The sequence below is a fragment of the Ochotona princeps genome, chromosome X, assembly GCF_030435755.1.
Source record: "Ochotona princeps isolate mOchPri1 chromosome X, mOchPri1.hap1, whole genome shotgun sequence".
Lineage (NCBI taxonomy): Eukaryota > Metazoa > Chordata > Mammalia > Lagomorpha > Ochotonidae > Ochotona > Ochotona princeps.
Window position 1 is genome coordinate 82,806,888 of NC_080865.1, and position 22,518 is coordinate 82,829,405.

Sequence of the window (22,518 nt, forward strand, 5' to 3'; positions counted from 1 at the left end):
TTAAAAATTTTGAAAGTTAATTTCTTTTTACGATTCAACCAAATGCAAGTCTCAAGGCAGGTGTTTTAAACTTTTTTCCCCCATTTTTCTTTTGCCATTAATTTTTTATGTCTTGAATATTTTAATTTGCTATTGTTTCAAAGTATGGGTTCTTAATGTAAATTCCACCAGTATACATACATTAGGATTCCATTTATGATTTACACAGAAAAGTACATTGGAATAAGCCATTTCTAGCAGTTAGCTAATAACACCATTTTTCAAACATGAAAGAAATTTCATTGCCCATTTCTCTTTGTGTAATGTGAAATCCACTAAGGTGGGTTTGACCTGTCATACCATCTTCTGTAATTTTCCAAACCAGTTCCACAAAGAAATTTTGCTTTACTTGTTTCTTGAAATATAGCTTATATCCATTAATGTTTTAGATTTATAACCTTTATTTTTATGCTGCAGAGAGTGAACTGTCATGTACTTGCAGAGGGAAGCATTTTTGTAATAAAGTAGAAAGACCAAATTTCTCTCTTCCTTTTCTCACTCTCTGTATTAATATTCTCTGCCTTTTAAGAGGCTATTTTATGTACACACAAGAATGAAAAATATTACCTAAGTGCTATAGAAGCTCAGAAATAGAGTCTTAAGAAAAATCTAAATAGGATCTTGTCAATGAGTGTGTAATCAGAGGTTTGCAAATGCTCCTGACATACTGTTCTGCCATTTGGTGCCTTTTCTGTGGACTTGGATAGTCAAATTCCCCAGCAGGTAACACTTTGTAAGATCTACATGTATGAAAATGACATTGCCCCCAGGAAAAACTAAATTAGTTCCAGTGACAGAGGACTCCTTATCCATGCATTCATCTTGGTTAATAGGCAAGATGTGATGTAAACACTCAAGTCTGTTTTCAATATTGGAAGAAATGGGGACATTTGAAGTGATAGTTGATGTTGTTTCTGTATTTTCACAATATGTTGCCTAGTTCAGGATATGTGCCCCATATTCAAAAATTCTTTAGACAAGAAATGATTCAGATTTTATGTTTTTCTGAATTTTAGGATATTTCGATGTACACTATGAGATATCTTGGATCTGAGACCTGTAGTTAAACATGAAATTTATTTATGTGCCAAATGCAGCTTATATACATGGCATGAAGATAACATTAACAAATATCTTTCATTTTTTTTGTACATTTACTTCAGTTTAAAGTCAGTAAGACAGATAAAGATTGCTCCCATTTGATGACTCATTAGCCCAAGTCCTTACAACAATGGGGTTATGCCAGGATGAAGTTTGGAGCCAAGAAATTCATCCAAATTTCCCATACGAATGGCAAGGATTCAGCTGCTTGAACCATCACCTTCAGCCTCCTCAGGTTCACATTAGCAAGAAACTGGCATTGAGAGCAGGGCCTAAAGTCAAACCAAGCAATTTGATATGAAACTCATATGTCACACATAGCATCTTAGCCTCTATGCCAAATGCTGGCCTCAAAGTTATTTTTAATTATTTGTGAAAGAAACAATTTTCTGTACTGAGTAATTTCCCTTTTGCATCATATGAGTGCTCAAATAGTTTCAATTAAAGATCATTTAAGGTTTTGGATTTTTTTACTTAGGGACCTCGGGATTATCCTACTACTTTTAGGTAATAAATATCAGACTGAAGGAAATAGATGTAGTATCAGATAAAATTAAGATTTTGAAGTATAGGCCCAGCGCAGTAGCATGGTGGCCAAAGTTCTTCCCTTGCACAAATTGGTTTCCCACGTGGGCACTGGTTCTAATCCCAGCAGCTCCTCTTTCCATTCAGCTCCATGCTCGTAGCCTGGGAAAGCAGTCGAGGATGGTCCAAAGTCTTGGGTCCCTGCACCCATGTGGGAGACCTGGAAGAGGTTCCAGGCTCCTGGCTTCGGATCAGCTCAACTCTGGCCATTGCAGCTACTTGGGGAGTGAATCAGAAGATGGCAGATCTTCCTCTTTCTCTTTCCTTCTCTCTGTATATCTGATTTTCAAGATAAATAAGTAATAAATAAACAAATAAATAAATCTGTCAAAAAAGATTTTGAAGTAAGAGTTGAGATCACATCTCTTATTGGCATTTACAACATAGACTAGTGGATTTTGGCATAGATTTTAATCTGAATTTAGTGTAACATTTTATTTAAGTTCTAGCAATTACCGTCACTGTTACTTTGGGTTTATGCATCAGTTTGTTTATTTACAAATCTCTAAATGATATTAACAATAGTATCACACTGAGACTGAAATGAAAGCATAAAAGATATTCCCTGCAAATTACAATCAAGAGAGAGAAATGTTGGCCATTATGTCAGACAAAAAAAAAAAAAAAACTTTGAAACAAAATTGTTACAAAAGAAAAAGAGCATTCCATAATTATAAAGGTTCAATTCACCCAGTATGTATAACTATATATATGTATATTCCAATATTAGGGTACTGTCATATATAAAGCAAATATTTATAGATTTGAAAGATGAAATAGCAATATAATTTTCAAAATAAAATTAAAATTTAATCAAAATAAAATTTATAATAAAAGGTAGATAATCAAGACAGAAAATCCACTTGAAAACACTAGACTTGGACTGTACTTTGAACCAATATACCTAGCAGATGTTTATACAATATTCTACTCAAAAGCAACAGAATATACATTCTTCTGTAATGCAGTGCTTTCCCCATAGTAGGTCATGTGTTTGGGAAAACCAAGTCATAACGCTTTCAAAAAGACTTAAATCACATTGATGATCTTTTCTTATTAAAATAGTGTGAAACTAGAAATCAGTAACCAAAGGAAATAGCGTAGTTCACAGCTACATGGAAATGAGACGACAGATTCTTAAGCAAGTGTTGTATCATAGGAAAAAATTAAAAGTAAAAGAAGAAAGCATCTTTGGCTAAATGTAAATGAAGACATGACTTACCAAAACTTACAGTATACAACAAAGACAGCATTAAGACAGAAGTTTATAGTAATAAATATTTACATCATCAATAAAGAAAGATATAAAATAAATAACCTAGCTTAAACCTAAAGGAAGTGGAAGAACAAGAACAGTTTAAGCTTACAACGGGGAGGAAATATTTTAGAAAAGAAATTAACAAAACAATGGAAAAATACTGACAAATTGGCAAAATATTCAATCATATTTAGAAAAATTGAATAAGACTTTAGTGAAAATAAAATACAACAATCAGAAATGAAACAGGAGACATTACAATGGATACAACAGAAATTTAAATGATTATACTGTTCTGAATGATTATATGGAAATTTGTCAGACTACAAATAAGAAATTTCTGTGAACATGTGCCCTAGATGTTTGTAAAGGTGCATCAAACATGCAATACAAATCTTGAGCAAATAAAAATAAGGCAATTGAACCAGTAGTGAAAAATATTTCAACAAGGATAAGTCCAGGATGAATTGTTTTCATAAAAAGATTTTATTACATTTAAAGAATTAACAAAAATCATAATCTCTTCCAAAATACATTAGAGAACATCTGCAAACTAATTTTAGGAGGGCAACATTAGTTTGGTGTTTAATATAAAGACGTCAGAAGAAGATAATTGAAAACAGATTAACATACCTAAGGAGAAGATCCCTAACAAAATGTTAGCAAACCACATGAAACAATAGATTAAAATTATCTTACATCATGACTAAGTATGATTTATCCTTTGGAATGCAATATATTTTCCAACCATATGCAAATCAATCTATGTAATCATAACATTAGCAGATTGAAATACAAAGAATTATGCAAACATAATTGCAGAAAAAGCATCTAACAATTTAACATCCTTTCATGAGAAAATCTCTTAGAAAATCAAGCATAGACCTTTTGTTTACATTTTCATTGAATATTTTTACCTTTTAAAATTCTTCTCTGTGAAAATTGTGCTTGTTTTTCGGTAGAGGAGATGATCTGATTTCCTCATGCTACTTTGTTCTCTGTATAGTTGCATTTCTCTAACTTTCTGCCTTTCAGGATGAATAATTTATTTTGTATTTTTCAGTGTCCCCCAAATCTACCATTTTTCCTAATGGTGTATTATTTTTTCAAAATGTATTTATTTTTAGTCTTTGGTTGATCCAATACAGCTCATAGATAAAATTTTAAAAATGTAATATTTCCTCCTTCTTTTCTTTCTTTCAATTTTTTTTTAGTTTTGAGATACATTTACTTAAAGCAATTCACCTTACACTTCTTCAAATTACATTTTAAAATAATGTAATGCTCCTCATTTGATAGAAAATATTTAGAGCACTTTTGATTTTCTGTGTTTCTTTTCAGTGTCTCCTTATTTAGAAATCATGTCTGGAAGATCACCTAAAATTTGATTCTACAATCTGCATTCCAACTCATATATTTGTCTTTCTACCCATCTATCATATCTGTATCTGATATGTTTATACATATTCAGTTTCTAAAAGTTTTAAGTTGCCTTTAATATTATGGCTACATTTGTGAAAGTTTTATTTAAAGTTCTTTTAACTGGTTTCATTGCTTATGAATTGATATCTTAATGACATATATTCTTGAGCTGTTTATATGAATATACATTCTTTTATTTTGCTGATCCCCTTGCTATTTGCTGTGTACACTCCAGTATTTCTTTTATAATATTAATGAATGATATTTTTTGAGTCATCTTGATACTGAAGATTGAGATTTCACATGTGCAGTATAACTAAGCTGGGTAGAAGCATTTAGTATTAAATATTTTCCAATCATAGCTTTGTTGATATTTATGGGACATGTTGAAGCCAGGACTAAGGAGTTTCATGACTGTCCCATGTGAGTATCTGGTTCCCAGACACTTGGGCCATATTCCATTGCTTCTCCAAGTGCATTATGAAGGAGATGGGTGAAACATAGAGCAGCTAGGACGTGAACTTGTTCCCATATGGATGCCAGCTTCATAGGTGATGTCTTTACCTGATATACCACAATGCAAACCCCGGGAAAACTAATAATTTGTTCCTTTATTACTTAAATTGTTTTTAGCAGCTTGAATACAAAACAGTTTTTTTTTTCTATTCCTATAGTTAAAAATGAATACCCCACATGAACTGCGATTCTTGTTTAGGTAAGATCATCCTAGGTGACTAAATGGTAGTTTCCCTGGTCATTTAGATTTTTATTTGAATTCAGAGGATTAGGAAACATCTGAGTAGGTCACTGATACCATCTTCAGGGATTAGTATTCTATGTGCAAGGAAATAAAGGATTTCAGACCACAAAAGGCAGGGAGTGGCTAAATGATTTCACATGTTCCTTATTCTTAGCTGCTTAAGGCTTTAATGGATTTTTTTTTTCCAGATTTGAAGATGGGGTATTGTTTGACACTTTGTTTGTTTACATTTTTCTTTTCTTAGCACAGGATGGTGAACCTTGCTAACATGTAATTACAGTTTCTATCTATGAAGGCAACCTGTTGTGAATTTCCCTTGCTTATTATAGATACAAAAGGTAGAGTTTCTTCTAAGAGGTTAAAGGAGACAGGTACATTAGCAGGAAACTAAATTAGAAGTGGAGCACCAGGAACTCGATTTAGCTCTGTTTCTTTTGTAAAGCATCATGTTTGCTTGCAGTGTTTTCTGTATATATATGTTAGATATATAAGAATGGTTACTAATAGTGAACTTGTTTTTTGACATATGTATTATGATTTTTTCCTACCATTTTCATATATATCTGTTATTTTTTAATTCAAAGAATTATTTTGAATTTTGAATTTTATGATACCATTTGTAAAGGTTGGGATTCCCGCCCCCCGCAAACCCCACCTCCTGAGTGATTTTCCCCACATTGTTACAATGATATAGTCCTTCATAAGGAGTCATGATTCCATCAGTCTGTTATTTAAGTGTGCCCCAACATTGCTGGTACAGACAGTGTCAGACAGTCCAGCATCCCATTGCTTGCACATTTCCAACAGTTTCATTGGGAGTCCATCTTTGATTTGGAAGCAGGGATACATATTGCTTTGTATCTCCATATTAGGTATATCTGTTATTTTCATACATAATTTAAAATTTTATTATGATTTATCATTTATTACCATATTTCTGATTTTAATGCCTTTTTATACTTAGTAGGTAACTATCTCTCAATCTCTATCACCTAATTTTTTCAAGCACACTTAAGATTTTAAGTATTTATTTGTTTGTTTGAAAGATATCATAAGAGAGAATGAGGGAGAAAGAGAAATATCTTGCATATAATGATTCACTTCCTGAAATGTTCACAATGGGTAAGGATGGGCAAGACCAGAGAGCCAGGAGCTCCATCCAGGTCTGCCTCTTAAAAGAAAGGGCCCAAGACCTTGGATCATATTCTGTTGCTTTTCCAGACATTGTGATATGCAATGCTGGCGTTGCAACCCTCTACACTACAGCGTCACCTTCTTGTGATTTATTTTTTAGTAGTAAATGTAAAACTGTTTATGTATTTTCGCATGCTTTTACTCAGTTTAAGATTTATTTATTTGTTTTATTATTCAATGATGCAGTTCCACAGGCTTTGGGATTCCCCTTCCTCCCTCTCCAAATCCTCTTTTCCCACTAATTTCCCCCATGTGATTACAGTAGTATAGTACTTCACAATGAGTCATACGTCCATCTTCTGCTGACATTTTAGGCATAGACAATGGTAAAAAGTCCTGCATCCTATTCTCATGATACATTCAGCAGTTTCACTGGGAATCCATCTTGGATTTGGAAGTAGAGTTGCACACTGCATTGTATCTTCATATCTGTGTGTGACAGGCTGTACTACACAGTTAGTATACATCCCCTTAAGTGAAAAGCCATAATACAAAATCAACAACAGAGATAAAAAAAATTACAACAAAATGAAGTTAAAAACATGCTACTGAATGACCTACGATTTACTGAAGAAATCAAAAAAGTCAAAGGCCCTCCTAAAGCAAACAATGCTGTGAGTCAGTGAGGAAATAAGAAAAACTAAAAGCTTTTTGAATGAATGAAAATAAAATAAAAATATTAACCCCCCTAGATGTAGCAAAAAGTATTGAAAGGGCTGTTGTTTTCGTATTTTGCATGAAGATTGCCTTATATCAGAAATAACATATATTTTACTCTTGGGATTGACTTATTTCACTGAACACTTATTCATTTTTGAGAGAATTTATTTTTGTTTTGAAATATTAAGTTTAGCATTTATAAAGTAATATATGATCCTCAGATTTGAAGTCCCTATTCTATTTTATTGAACTGCCTGCTCTCATTTGAGTAACATTTTTGAATAATATCACCATTACTTGATATCTTTCAGGACAAGTAATTTTCTACTGCCCGTATTGTCTGTTTATTTATTTATTTATTATTTAAGAATGGGGGTAGGGGTATTTTCCCAAGTAAGTAGAAAAAGCAATATTTTCCTATAGGTACTATAAATTGTGTCATATTATAAATGAGTGTAATGGATATCCACTTCAGGTATCATTAGTTAATATACAAATATTATTCCAAAGATATTTCCTTTTTTGTAATTGTGAACAGATCATTAAAATAATAAATTGCATTGGATTTTGTATTCATTTCCTAGAAGAACTTTTCTTGTGTTTTAGTGAATTAAATGTGTTGATGGGATCACTTACTGTAATTCCTTCTAAGTAATGTCTCCTGCAAGCAGAATACAAATGAACATGCTCAGAGAGTATCCCATTTTCTGGATGAATTGAAGTAAACTAGTAATTTCTTTATGCTAGCAGTTTGTTTGTATCTCCTTACTGGAAAGATGATACAAGGTGTCAAGGCTACAGATGACAAAAACCCACATTTGAGTGGAGGATTATTTTTACTCCAAGAGCATTTAATCTGCCAAGTTGAAATCAGCAGTTATTTTTCTGTTTTTTTTTTTTAAATTAAAACAACAAAAACTATATATATCCCCAGACCAGTGAAACACAGATACTGGCTGCACTTAATACTGCCAAAAGCCAAGGTAATTTGTACATACTCCATCCACTTGTGAAGAATTAGGCCTCACATTATAATGCATCCTCTTAGCTGGTCAAACAATTATATTCACTCATCTTAGCAGCCCAAGTTATTTTGAAATATATGGCAACTACTGTCACTTTTCTACTTAGATTCTCGTAATGATCTTTACCGCATCACTCAGAGTAAAATCCAGAATCCTTGCACTTTTCTTTTTGTGGTGTACCTTACCTGCCTTTCCCTGTCCTCTATCCCAGATCCCATTGCCTCTCTAACTTCATCTCCTCTATTCTCTATTGTTCATTTGTCTCCAGTAACGCTTCGCCTGGTTTTCAAACATGATACACATGGCTCCACTTCAGTGCCTTTGCACTTTTTCTTCTTTCTGCTTGATATACTCTTTCTGCCAATATTATGAAAATTCCTTTCTCTTATGCTTCAGATTTTTCCCTCAAGTTATTACTCCCCGTGAAACATATCTGTTCACTTTTTAAAATTGTAAATCACTTGCTCCCTTGACAGCCCTCATTGTTTTAACTGTTTACTTTGCATTCTCTTATAATTTATGAGAATATAAACTTTTGTAAAGTTAACAATTTTGTCTCATGATTACTGCTGTATCCATAGTACACAGAGTAGTGCTTGCCAAATAACTTGTGATTTGTTGACTGAAAATGAAGTCAAACTTGACTGGCGTCCCAGAGTTTTTCAAGCATGCTTTTGCTTCAACAATTGCTTTACAGGAACTAAACTGGTCTTTTAATGCCTTTCAAAACACATAGCTTATAAGAACACATTGCTTGTGTATTATGAAAAAAGCACATGAATCTAGTAAGCTCCACTAGCTTTGCACCATACCTGTTTGCCAGTTTTTGAAAAAACAAAGTTTTAGGAAGCACCATCCCTCACAGGCTTTTAAGTAGTGAGGTAGGAAACAGTCTCTTATCTGCACAGGTACAGATCTGTATGTTACAGGCACTAGCTCCTCAGGGGAGTAATAAAGGATGACAGCAAGAGAAGGAGGATCTCTAGACTTGTTTTTGTGTGATGCTTTGCCAAGGACAAAATTTATCAGGGCAGTGCATATGCCACATGCGGGTGGAGGGCCTTGGCAATATGTGAATTTGTTGTCACCATCAAATTAACTCCGCTCAATTCCTGTTGTCTTTCCAATTTCACGTCCTTGATTACACATTCATAAAACTGCCTCTTCTTATGAGTGTAAATCCAACTGTCTCAAAAATATAATTGTGTGTGTTTATCAAGCACCTAATTTGTTTTTAATTCCAAGTTACTAATTAAAGATGAAATATAAGTGAATTATACGCCATATATTCTGTGTTAACCATTGCAACAAAATTTTTACTAAGTTGCAGTCAACACTGAAGTAACATTTCTGGCATTGGACATTCTTGATACACTTTAGTTCTCAGCTCAGTCCCCTGCCCCCACCTCAGGAATATGCAATTATTGGCTTTAATTGCAGTTTATATTCATCCACAACATATGGCACAGCAAGAAAATGCCCCAGGACCATTTTCAGTCTCCATGCGAGGGGCAAGTACGCTATTCTAACTTTCCCTAGTGGCACCAGCCTTGTCTACCAAGGGACTGAATTTAAGTCGGTACACTGCAGACATTTCATACCTAGATGTGTTAGTTTCCTAGGGCGGTTGTAACATGTTACCAAAAACTTGGTAACTTAACACAAAAGAATTTCATGCTCTTATCATTCTAGAAATGGGACGTTCAAAATCAAACTTTCTGTGCTATTGTATTCTCTCAAGAGGCTCTGGAAGAGAACTAGCTTTCCTTGTCTCTTGTGAATTCTGATGGCAAGCAGACTTTTTTTTTGTTCCTTGGCTTTGATGGCCCCGCTTTCCTTCTCTTTGCATTGCCATTTCCACTCTGTCTTAAAATTCCTTCTGATTCTATCTTAGAATGATATATCCCTTTGTATATTTGTGGAAAAAATCACTTGAAGTATATATTAAGTCACCTATAGGCTTGAATTTGCTGTTTTTCTTTCTTCATTTTAGTAATTCAATTAAAAAAGCTTATACACAACTTCATGTTTTTAAGTTGGCTTATTGTAGCATCTGAGTCCTTTTTAAAGCAATAAAATAAGATTTGATAGACTTCATTTGCTAATTGTTTAGAAAACAGAGAGGCATTCTCATTGCAACTGCATATGTGATAGTGGGAGAAATTGCTGAGACATGGTACTTGCAATATGCTTGTTACTAGTACAAGAGCCCAACACTTCTAACCATGAAGAACTGTATTTGAATAATTTTTCCAAATATTATGAAAGAAAACATTTAGGGAATGTAGACTACCATACTAGGGAAAACATTTGCTAGCTAAAAATTTTAATCAAGTATTAAAAGTTTGCAATAGATATGATTTTAAGATTTATTGGATGTATTTATAGTTTAAAAATTGTTTATATAATTTTCAGTATGACATTTCATGAAGTATGTCAGAGATTTTATATCTATAATTGTGTATTTAATAAACATACAAACATTTCAGAGTTTCTTTATAAAAATTTCTCCATGAAATCATTTCCATTCAACTGTTTGAATGATTTTTAAAAGATATTTGTTTCTTCCCTTTTTAGTTATTTGAAAGGCAAAGTCACAGTGTGAGAGAGAGACAAATGGAGAAAGCTTCTGCCTGCAATACCCAAGGCTGAGTTGGACTGGACTGCCAGGTACTTCATCTAGGTACCCCATGGGGATTTCAGGTACCCATACTTGAGCAATCACCTGTTGCCTCCTAGGCACATTAGCAGTGAGCTGAAGCAGAAGCAGAGAAGGACTTGATCCTAGGCATTTGGGTGTGGGATGTGGAGATTTTGAATGGTGGCTCACCTGGTTAAATCAAAATGCCCAGTCCTGGTGCAAATATTCTTATACTGAGTTAATTTATGTTTACATGAAAGTCTTTTACTGAAGGTCTTGTATCATTAGCTCCTGAAACTAGGATTGCAAATGATACTTTTCGGAAAAGATTAGTGGAACTCAAAAGAATTACACAAAGCCCCAGGATAAAAAAATCACCACATAAGAAAATAATAAATAGCATTTACATATACAAGCAATGATATAGCTGAGAAAGAACAGCAGTCTCACAATAGGTACAAAAAATTTAAAAACTTTGGAATAAAATTAATGAAGGATGTGAAAGATCTCTATAATTAAAGTGAAAAAACATTAAAGAAAGAAATAACACAGAAATTGAGAAAAACATTACTGTTCAAGGATTAGAAGTGGTAATATAATTAAATGTCCCTAGTATCCAAAGCAACTTATATATTCAAAATGATCCAAATTAAAACATCCAAGACGTTCTTCTCAAGTTGGAAAAAATTGACCACAAGATTTATATGGAAGCATGAGAGAACCAGAATAGCTAGAGTAATATTAACCAATAAAAACAAAACTTGAGAAATTAAAATACCAGCTATCAAGACATATAACAGGGCAGTTATATTCAAAATAGTCTGACACTGTCTCAGGCATAGACATGTAAACCTTTGGAACAGATTAGAGGCCTCAGAAATTAAACCCTGTGCTTACAACCAACTGACCTTTGAGAAACAAGCTAACATCATTCCTGGGATAAAGGATAGTTTCTCCAGCAACTGATTCAGGAAAAACTGGCTCTCTGCATGCAGAAGTAAGAAACAAGATCCCTACCTTACATGCTATACAAAAAAACAACTCACGATGATGAGTAATCAAAATCTAAGACCTGAAACTGATTATTGAAGGAAAACATAAGGGAAGCACTTCAAGACATTGGCATAGGCAAAGACTTCTTGGATAAGACCGCAGAAGCACAGACAACAAAGGCAAAACTAGACAGAAGCTAAGAAACTTGCACAACAAAGAAAGCACTGAGCAAAGTGAAGAGGCAACCTACAGAATGGGAGGAAATATTTGCAAACTATATATCTGAAAAATGATTAATAATCAGGATCTATAGAGACTTCAAGAAAATCAACAACAGCAAAACAAACAATCCAGTTAGTAAGAAATAGGCCAAGGATATGAACAGATTGTATTCAAAGAATTAAATGCAGTGTTCACAGATTAAAAAATGCTCAAGATCATTAGCCAGCAGAGAATTGCAAATTAAAACCACAATGTGCTTTCACCTTGCCTAATTTGAATGGCTATCAAAGAAAAACTTTAAAAAACAGCAAATAGTGGAGAGGATGTGGTGAAAGAGGTACTGCAATACAGTGTGGTGAGAATGTAAGCTAGGTCAACAATTGTAAAAGACAGTAAGCTTGTGATTGTAAATTAAATTGGAATTATATTATTATAAAACAATGAAAAAATAAGAAAGGGTGGGAGAAAGGGAGATAGGTAGAGCTGGGTGGGAAGCTTCATTGTATTCTTAAAACTGTATATATCAAATACATAAAATGTGCTCCCTGTATATAGCTAAAAATTAGAATAATCCTATTCTTTAAAACATCACATCATACTGTATGATTCTAATTCTTTAACTTTTTAGATTATCATTGTAATTATAACTATTACACAGTCACTGAAAAACCTTAAGTATCTGGCAGAATATTTGGACCAAATAAACCACACATATAAATTTTAATGAAAATTAGCCTAATAGTGAGATGACACATATTTTTATTCAATGATTTCATGTGACTGTGTGTAATCAATGTTTGCCACTGAAATAATAGGGTGTAATGAAAATTAACAATGATAAATGGAGAGGATATTAGAAAACAGGAAAGTGTGGTGCTTTCAAAAGTTTTATTACACATTATTTTAAAGTATATTTAAGTCACAGAAATTTAACAATAAAACTTCATAAAGTAATATCTAGTTTTTAAATAATAGGGATGGCAAAGTGAGTGGAAACGTTATTGAGGAAAAGCAAACAGCATGGCCCCTGCGCAAGGATGACACGCAAATTCGTGAAGCGTTCCATATTTTTTCATAACTGGAGAACTATTAACACCACTCAAGCACATATCTCAGAGCATGCCCCACATCCGGGACTCGGGGTGGGCGGGAAACCGGGTGGGGCTTCTCCCTCAATATCCTCCTTTACCTCAGATACAAGATGGAAACAATATGGACATAATAGTATTGCCCACTTCCCTATCCCCCTGAACCCTTTTTTTTCTTTCTTTTTCTTTCTTTAACTGTAATTAACTATGTAAAGATTCTCAACAACAACACAATAAAATAGATTATAAAAAAAAAAAAAAAAAACAGCAGAATTGTGTCCAGGTTTTAAAAAATGAATATAGATTGAGGTAGTGAATAGTCCTGCAGAAAAATAAAATTCCTTGTCCTGAGTCTTAATAAATATAAAATGCATATATATATATATATATACACACACACACACATACACATATACATATATAATGAGGAAATGCTAGCATTTTAGAATGTAGCTCTTTCATGCATCAAATGAAAATTTGGAAAAAAATTTCCTTCTTGAAATCATGCAACATTTTTTTGTGAGACACAATCCAAGACACAGGGTGTTATGGTTGTAATTTCCAGGCTCTTAGGACTGAAGAATTTTCACAACATGGAAGGCCATAATTCACAGTAGATTGCCATTTCCTATGAGATCCTTATGAATCTTAAATATTTTACATATCAAGCAGATAACTTACAGAAATTCACAAATTTACAAATAATAGTTACCTGGATATAAAAGGGCACTGTCACCTTTAATGCTCAATAAGTACATTTTTGCTTAGCTTTTTTGAAAGTCTCCCTTAGAAACAGTACATTATATGAAATGTCTTGGAGAGTAGAAGATGGGGAGTCATTGCCAAACAATTAGATTCATTTTCACCATTTCCTCCTCAAATATATCTGATTTTCATCCTCACAAGGTAAACCATGTTGTTTCTGTTCCACGATTCACTCCTAATGCAAATATGTACAAATCTTGTTCTGAAGTTTTAAAGCTTTATCAAGAGAGGCTTTAAAAGCAACATTTAAAATTCTTTTTTAGCTTAGAGCTCTTTTTATTCAGCACTGTGTAGTAATGTTGGGGCTGGATATGAAAGGTGCTTTTTGTGAAGCGTGGGGAGACTAATCACTGCACATTCTCAGATCGCTGAGTTCTGGAGTGGACGGACATGGAAGATGGACCTAGAAACAACATTGATATAACAATCCATGCCCGTATTTGCTTGGAAAAAAATATGCAGCTATACCAGACCTTTGTGTACTCCAGTTTGAGCACTACAGATTTAATGCTGTAACTTGCCTGCAAGTCTCATCTGTATAATGATCAAGGAGTCAAACATTTGAGTCAGCAAATAGAAAAAATGATTTAAGGAGAATTATTAAGTAGAAAAAATATTCTGCTGTTCAATTATCTGCTAGCATGACTGTAGATAACATTAATTCACTATGTATGTTTAAAACACTGTAAGGATTTTGAAGGTTTTCACCACGAGTGATAAATGTTTGAGGGGATAGATGTGCTTAACCAAATTTGAACCTTAAATAATATATGAAATACTAAAGCAACATGATAAACCATAAGCATGTAAAATTTTATGTTTATGAAAACATTATTTTATAAACAAAGGAAAATAATTATATAATATGCAATTGTCATTCAGTTCAAAGAAAAAAGGGCCATTCAAATTGCTTTCATTTCATATGAATATCTGTCTATGTATCTATCCATCTATGTCAAATAACTGATCAGCCTAAACTAGAGTTTATTTCATGATAGGCTTAAGTTTAAAAAAAATATAAAGCAGTACAAAAAATTGTCATAGCCCACACATTTTGAGTTCTCTATTTTTAACATCATATATTCATATGGCATATTTGTAAGAATCAATAAAGCACATCCATCAATCTCTATTATAAATATCTCATATTACATGAATGCATGAAGGTGTAGTTCTATATATGCACAATGGAATAATATTGAACCATCAAGAATATGAAATCCTATCATTTACAGCAAAATGGCTTAAAATGGAGCACAGCATGTTGAATCAAAGAAGCCAGATACAAAAAAGCAGTGCATTCCCATCTCTGGATGCTTGGAACCTGACAAAATCTGGATCTGAACACAGATCTTTGATTAATAGAGGTTGGGAGTCAATTCTTATTTGTACTTGTCAGTAGGTAATAAGTCCCTTCTATTTAAATCTGTTATTTAAATAATATGAATAAATAAATAGAGAATAGTATTCTCCAAGGTTTAAAAAACAATATTTAGCAAGTCAGCACTCATGCAGAACAATAAACTAGCTTGCCCCACCCTTAATAAATATATATATATTAAAGAATTATTGATTTTTATTGCAAAGTCATATATCCAGAGAGTAGGAGAGACAAGAGGAAGATCTTCTGTCAGATGATTCATTCCTCAAGTGAGCTACAACAGCCGGTGCTACGCCGATCCGAAGCCAGGATCCAGGAACTTCCTCCAGGTCTCCCACATGGGTGCAGGGTCCCAAGGCTTTGTTCCATCCTCGGCTGCTTTCCCAGGCCACAAGTAGGGAGCTGGATGGGAAGTGGGGCTGCCGCGATTAGAACCAGCGCCCATATGGGATACCGGCACGTTCAAGGCGCGGATTTAGCTGCTAAGCCACTGCGCTGGGCCCAATAAATATATTTTTTAATGAAATGTTAACATTTTAAAATGGAGCTATCTTACTTGTCAGATTCTTTAAGAGCTTTATCTTTCATTTCCTGTCATTTGAAAATTAAATAGCTAGCTGTAGTGTGTGTGTGTGTGTGTGTGTGTGTGTGTAATCAGCTTGGTATTCCCCATATTTGTGTTTGAGTGTCAGGCATTTGGGGAAAGTGTGATCCATTATGGTTTCACATGATTCTTCTGTTCCTTTTCTCGTTGCTTTCTTGTAGTCATACTGTCACACCACACTGTAATAGTTACTTGCCTCACAGTTCATGTATATTCTGATTTTCATTCTTCCTAATGTTTGATTTTCAGTATTGGAGCTCTCTGTTGACATACGCTCAGAACTCAGTTTCTTTCACCCACTAAAAAGATGTCCAATATGCTAAGAAATCCATCAAAGGCCTTCCTTGTTACTATTACGTTGCTATTGATTTCTAGCATTTCTTTCTACTGTTTTCTTTAGAACTTTCCTCCTTCTGGTTGTTTTCCACCCGTTCTTGACTGTGATCGGCTTTATTCGCTAATGCCCTTATTAACAGCAGCTGTTTAAACTCCCATTCTGATCATTCCAGCATCTCTACCACGTGAGTTTGATTCTGATGTTTTCATTACTGCGTTGAACAGTGATTTTTTTTAACTTTTTATATGTGTTATCATTTTTTATGGTTACCCTGGATAAAGGATCTGTTGTAAACAGAAGTTAGTAATGTATTGGTAAGGTGTGTGGAGATGGCAAGACGTCTCTAATCCTATGACTGTATCTCAGTCTTTGAAACTGTCCGCTGTGAACTCCCCAGGTGCTTCTAGTGTTTTCCTCGCACGTTGAGAAATGATGGCTAGAGTGAGGTGGATTTGAGTATTACCCTTCCCCCAGTTAGTCTCTGACGAACTGCCCACATGTTTGACCCATGTTAAACAGTTTCTGCTGTGGGCAGACCTTGTTAAGAGCGGAATATTAGGCTCAGGTGAAATAGTTTCTGTTGAGGGCAAAGCTTAAGATCAGAATGTCCTGTGCGCATCTCAGTACCTCCTTTTCCTCCCTTCCTGCTTCGAAATTCACTGTGGTAACCTGGGAGAACACTTAGCAGAAAACCTCACAAAAGCACGTCCTACTCCTGGCAACATGGCCGTATCCCTCTGGCGTTTTCTCTCTCTAGAGTTGCCCGCGCTGAACCTCCTCCAATTCTTTCATTACTTTTCACATTTTCTTCTGCCAGCATCGTTTCTCATGAAGACTTGCTCCCGGGTTTCTTCTGTTTCAGTAAGTTGTGGTTCTCTGTTTGCTTGCCTTTCCAATTTTCAGGGCGCTGCTTTCCTTTGAAATCTCATTTGTCTTATGGTTCTAAAATTGTTAATTTTTTCTCCCCTACTTTCAACTTTTTTTTTGTTTCCTGGACAGACTGGGCTTTCTAAGCTCTTCACATGCTAAACTAGAAAGTGTAGAACCTTGCTACTTGTAAGTAAATTGGCTTAATAGTTCAATGCTTTTTGTTTTCTATTTTTAGTTACTTATCAGTAGCAAATGTTAAGATTTTAATAAATATATTTGATGCTGTGGGGTATTTTATGTAGCTGTTTAAACACGTTGTTGCTTTTTAATGGATATGAGTGAATACTTTAGGCCAGCGAACCCAAATCTGTGTATTAATCACTTTAATTTGTATTTGGTCCCATGAAAAAAACATTTAAGTGAAATATTTGCCATTTGTTGTTTAAGTAATTTCCTCAGTTTTTACATTCTGAGCCAAAAGAATTAGGTTTTATATTTTAAAAAAGGAAACCTAGAATAATGTGTTGAATTATGCATGCTCAGTGTCTTGTATGTTTGCATTTACTTACATTTTTAATATACATTCTGTAGTCTGCAATGCAGTCTAGTCAGGTTGTGTAGCTATCTGAACGTTTTTACTTATTGGGAATCAACAAAATGCCATCAACTTGAACTTCGACATGGTTTTCAAAATTCGGCATTTAGGTTATTCAGTAAATTATCCCTTGATTTACCCTTTTATTAAATCCTTATAACGGAACATGAGTAGATTCTACCCACTTGAAAGAGTCGTTTCTCTTCATTTGTAGAACAGCTTTATATAGTCTGGTTTCTCATGACCAAGCAGATACTTCAGTTGAGGAAGCAAGCATGCAGAAATGTGAAAAATACTTTTAAAAAATAATAGCGGGAGGGTGTGTTTGTGTCTTTGAAATAACTTACCTTGTCTTATTTTTAATTGGCAAGTCATGTGTGTATGCTGACTTGATTTATGTATTCTTTGTTGAAAATTCAATACAACTAATCAACATTTCCATCACTTCACCAAGTTATTATTTTGGTCTAATAGGATAGGGTAATGTGTTTTTTTAGAGAAAGCTTTTCCTCCTCTCCAAGGAATGTTAAGTATATTGCTTATCTGCAAATTCTTTGCTTGTTAAGTAATTTTCACCATATCTCATATCCTAAAATCTGCAAACTCCTTGATAGTGCTTCTGAATTGATGAAATTTTACTCATTTTTAAATATTTTGTAATTTAAAGTACAAATGAAGTATCATGTTAAGAGAATAATGAAGGTACTTTATGTAGTATATTGGTTTCAAAGTCAATGATGCCTTTGATACTGTAAAAGATGGAACAAGAAGCTAGAACCTGGGTATTTTTGAAAGATTTTTATTTTATTAAAATACATTCATTATCTAAAATTCTATAGGCAGAAATCACCTGAGGCTAAAATCAAACTGCATTCCTTCTGGAGGCCTAGGGAGCAGGCCCTTTTCTTGCCTTTCCCAGCTTTCACACATTTCTTGATGAATTCCCTCTAATTCTATCCTTAAAACCAACACTTCAATGTCTTCAAATTTCTTCCTCCACCTGCTATTTAGGCCAGCATGTATATAATTTTTTCTCTGATCCTCCTGTACTTTATCTCAAAAAGCCCTATCTATTTCAGCAACACATTCATAGGTTCTGGAAATTAGGTGGTGGACATTTTGGGGGACCAATCATTGTGTCTAACGAAACATTTATCTTAAACATATCAGAACAAAATGATCAGGAAAATGCAAATAAAACATAATGATTTGCAGCTTAATATCCACGAGGCTGACAATAGCAATTGTTAGAATTTGGAGAACTTGGAAACCTCAATTTTGGAATCCAGCTCAACAGTTTCTCAAATGTTAAACTCTGTATTATCATATAAACTCAAAATTCCACTTCTATGCCTATACCCCTGAAATGACAACATATGTCTTCACAAATATTTCTATATGAGTGAGACTGGTGTTGTGGCATAACTAATTAACTGTTACCTGAAAGGCCAGTGTTACATACATGAGTACCAGTTCGAGTCGAAGCTGTTCTACCTCAAATTCAGCTCCCTGTTAATATTTCTGGGAAAGCAGAAGATGGCTGAAATCCTTGGGACCTTGCACCCATGCTGGAGACCTGCATGACATGCCTGCTTTTGGTTTGGCCCAGCCCCAGCCATTGTATCCATTTGTGCAGTGAATCAGCAGATAGAAGACCAATCTCTAATGTTTCCCTGTCTTCCCTTTGCTTCGTTCTTTTTTTCCCTTCAAAAATCAATAATTAAAAAAATACATATATATATATATATATATATATATATGTATGTGGTGGACATAGTGTTAAAGTGTCTTAAGCTACCACTTGGAGTACTTTTTGTTTTTTTGAAACTTTTATTTTATACTAATATTAAATGCATGAAACAGAAATTTAGAGCTGTGAAAAATTCCCAGATTCTAACACCCAGCTTTACCTCATGACATCCTATATCAATATTTGTTACAGTCCATGAACTACACTCAAGTTTTCCATTTTTAAAACATAAACTCTTTCCCTCCTACTTGAAATCTCAAATAAAATCATTCTGTGTTATATTCATATTTTTAAATTTCTATTTTGTGGTAGTTATTGTTGCAGGTTTCTCAAATGAGGGAGAGTATTGTATCTGGCTTATTTCTCTTGACAATATGGTATTCTCTAGTTCTGATGATGAACCCCTTGGTTCATCTGTTATCTTCACTATTTAGGAACAGGGCTGCTATAAATGTGGTGCAAGTATACCTTGGATAAAATCACTTCATTTATATATATAAATATTATATTTAATATATAACATCTAAACATGTATTATAATGTATTCACATACGTTTATTTTATAATGTATGCATATATTTATATGAATAAATTATAAATTTATGTATATGATTTAATATATAAGTATGCATTCATATACTTAAATATATATAATTTAGAATACGATCTAAATATTATACATATATAATAATTACACACACAGTAGTGGAATTGCTGAGTAACATAGTAGTTCTATTTCTAGTTTTTTGTTGTTTTTTACTGCAAATCTACACTTTTTTGTTCTAAAATGTGCGTTTTCCTCAGTGACTTTAGTGTCCGTTCAGGACCTCCACCTCCCCTTAAACAAAACAGAACAAAGCACACACAGACACACGCCACCCGCCAATCACGTGAGACCCCCCCAGTCGATCAGTCTGTAACAAATATTGACACGAGGGGGAAAAGCATGTCAAAATGTATTAGAATCAGGACCTGTACAAAAAATATATATATAACCTGAAACTGTTCAAGTTCAGCAGGTCTAGTCCAGTCCTGTTCTCTCGCCAAGAGAATGCCACCATTAGGGCCTCAGGGTCACCAGCCAGGGATGAGTGGAAAGGAAGAAACAGAGGCAGCCCAGGCCTTCACCAGAGGGCCCAGCCACAACCTCAGTGCAGCCCAGCCCTGAGACAGCAGCAGAGCCTGGAAGGCCCAAGGAGCAGCTGGCCAGCAGGAGTGTCCAGTGCAGGCCCCAGGCTGGGGGAACCTTCTGCCCTCAGCGCCCACACTCCCAGTGAGTGGAGAACAGATCTAGGTTTAGAGCCCTGAAAACCTGCAGGTTTAGTAAACACAGCACAGTGTCATATCCCTCCATGGCCCGAACTGGGAGCTGCCAACAGGGAAAGGCAGGGAGGAAAGAGGCATGGGGCCTGCCTCCGGATGGACTGCACCATAGTGGGAGCCGTGGGGTTATGGCTGCAGGAGGAATGCCTTCCCCACACAGAGGGGCCTCCTCCGCAGCCGTCTTGTGGGCTGGTTAAAGCTGACTCGGCCATAGCCAGCCCGACGAAACAACATAAGCAAAAGAAAAGCTGCAAGGGAGCCGAGCTCTTCTGCAGACACCAGAACCTCCACCCTGCTTACAGGAATGGCATCCTGGAACCCCTGAGTCAGAGGGAGGGGGCAGGGAGTCCCGTTTTGTCTGGAACAGTACCAACGGTGTGGGGAGGCGCTGGTGAGGACATTGGCAAGTCTGGGACTCACTGCAGGTAGGGAGGGGAGGAGCAGGCACTCGGTGTCCCCAGCCTGCCTGTCCAGGCCTGGTGAGTGCCAGTTGCCCCAGCCAGTCTTAGTGGTGGCTGGAGACCAGGCCTTTTACTTTGGACATCATCTTGGTGGGCTGCCTCTGCTCGGCATGAGGGGGACCCTCCTGCTCAGGCAACTGCTGCTGCATCTCCTGGGCCGAGGAGGGTGCAGTGGCTTTGAGAGTCTTCTTGATGTTGGTGACCTCTCCCTCCACCTGCTGCTAAGTCCGCATGTGGCTCTCTTTGTACTGGTTAGCTCTCAGGACCTGCTGCTCAGTGCCCAGCAACACCACCTCATAGCCATCACACCATTCGTTTAAGGTCTTAACAGATTATAGATATCCTTCTTTCGGATGTCACGGCCAATGCAGAAGTCCACTTCTAGCAGCTGGTTTCACTGGTCCAGCTTGCCCTGGATGATGTCAGTGTAGACAGCCTCAATGATGAGGTCTTCTAGTTCCCGAAGATTCCGCATCTCCAGGTCTTTCAGCAGCACAGAGTAGGGAATACACTTCATTCTCGACGTCAAGCTCACGATGGTCAGGTGCTTCAGCTTGTTCTGCTGAGCTGTGTTCAGTTCTAGCAGGCTGTCCTTGTTGGCTATGTAATCCGGGTAAGTTCTGTAGGTAAACAGGTTCAGCAACTGCAAATGGGCAGCATTAGCTCCTTCCGCCAGCTCCAGCAATTCTCCAAAGACATACACTCCAGGAGCCTCCAACATCTGGCTTATGAGTGCAGTGAAGGCTGAACCACTGGTCCCCTTGGCCAGCAAGATGAACTGAAGGTTGTTGTTCACCTGCCATTCTCTGGTGTTGATGTCTGTCCACACCGCCTTTCAGTCCCCTTCTCCCCTGGCTTGGCCTCCGGCACTTCCCACAGGTTGTCAAGCGTCCATGTTCAGCCTGGCACCCGGTACTTTTCTCTTTTTCTAGTTTTTAAAAAAGGTTTTGGGCCATCATCCACTACTTTCCCAGGCCATAAGCAGGGAGCTGGATGGGAAGTGGAGCAGCCAGGACAGGAGGGACATGGGCCAGTGCCCATATGAGGTGCTGGTTATTATAGGTGGAGGATTAGCCAGTTAAGACATCAGGCTGGCCCCCAAATGTAGTATTCTTTCAATTCAAAAGGAAAACCACAGCAACAAGTGTGATGAATAAATTAGCAAAATCACCTACATTTTAAAATCTAAACAGTAATGCACTATGTGTGTCCTTCCCAGTTATCTTACTTTACATTTTGGCCATTTTTGCGAATGCTCATTGATAATGTAATATAGTGCAGAATAACAACATGGTTTGCTTCATTGTTGAGCTTAAGTACACAGAATTTAGTTAAACATACTTGTCAGTTTCTGCCACATTATTCGCATGAGTCACATCATTAGCATGAGAAAAAAACGGTAAAGTTTCATTTTCCTGTTTATTTCCCAAAGGTATATCTCTTC

The 22,518-nt window shown here is 35.7% G+C and overlaps 2 pseudogenes; one reads left to right on the top strand and one right to left on the bottom strand.

Annotated features, from left to right (window-relative positions):
- Window positions 1-12,840: 12,840 nt before the first annotated feature.
- On the top strand, window positions 12,841-12,972 carry LOC131478675 (U6 spliceosomal RNA; annotated as a pseudogene).
- Window positions 12,973-20,967: 7,995 nt separating this feature from the next.
- Window positions 20,968-22,318, bottom strand: LOC101517077 (COP9 signalosome complex subunit 7b-like; annotated as a pseudogene).
- Window positions 22,319-22,518: the final 200 nt, after the last annotated feature.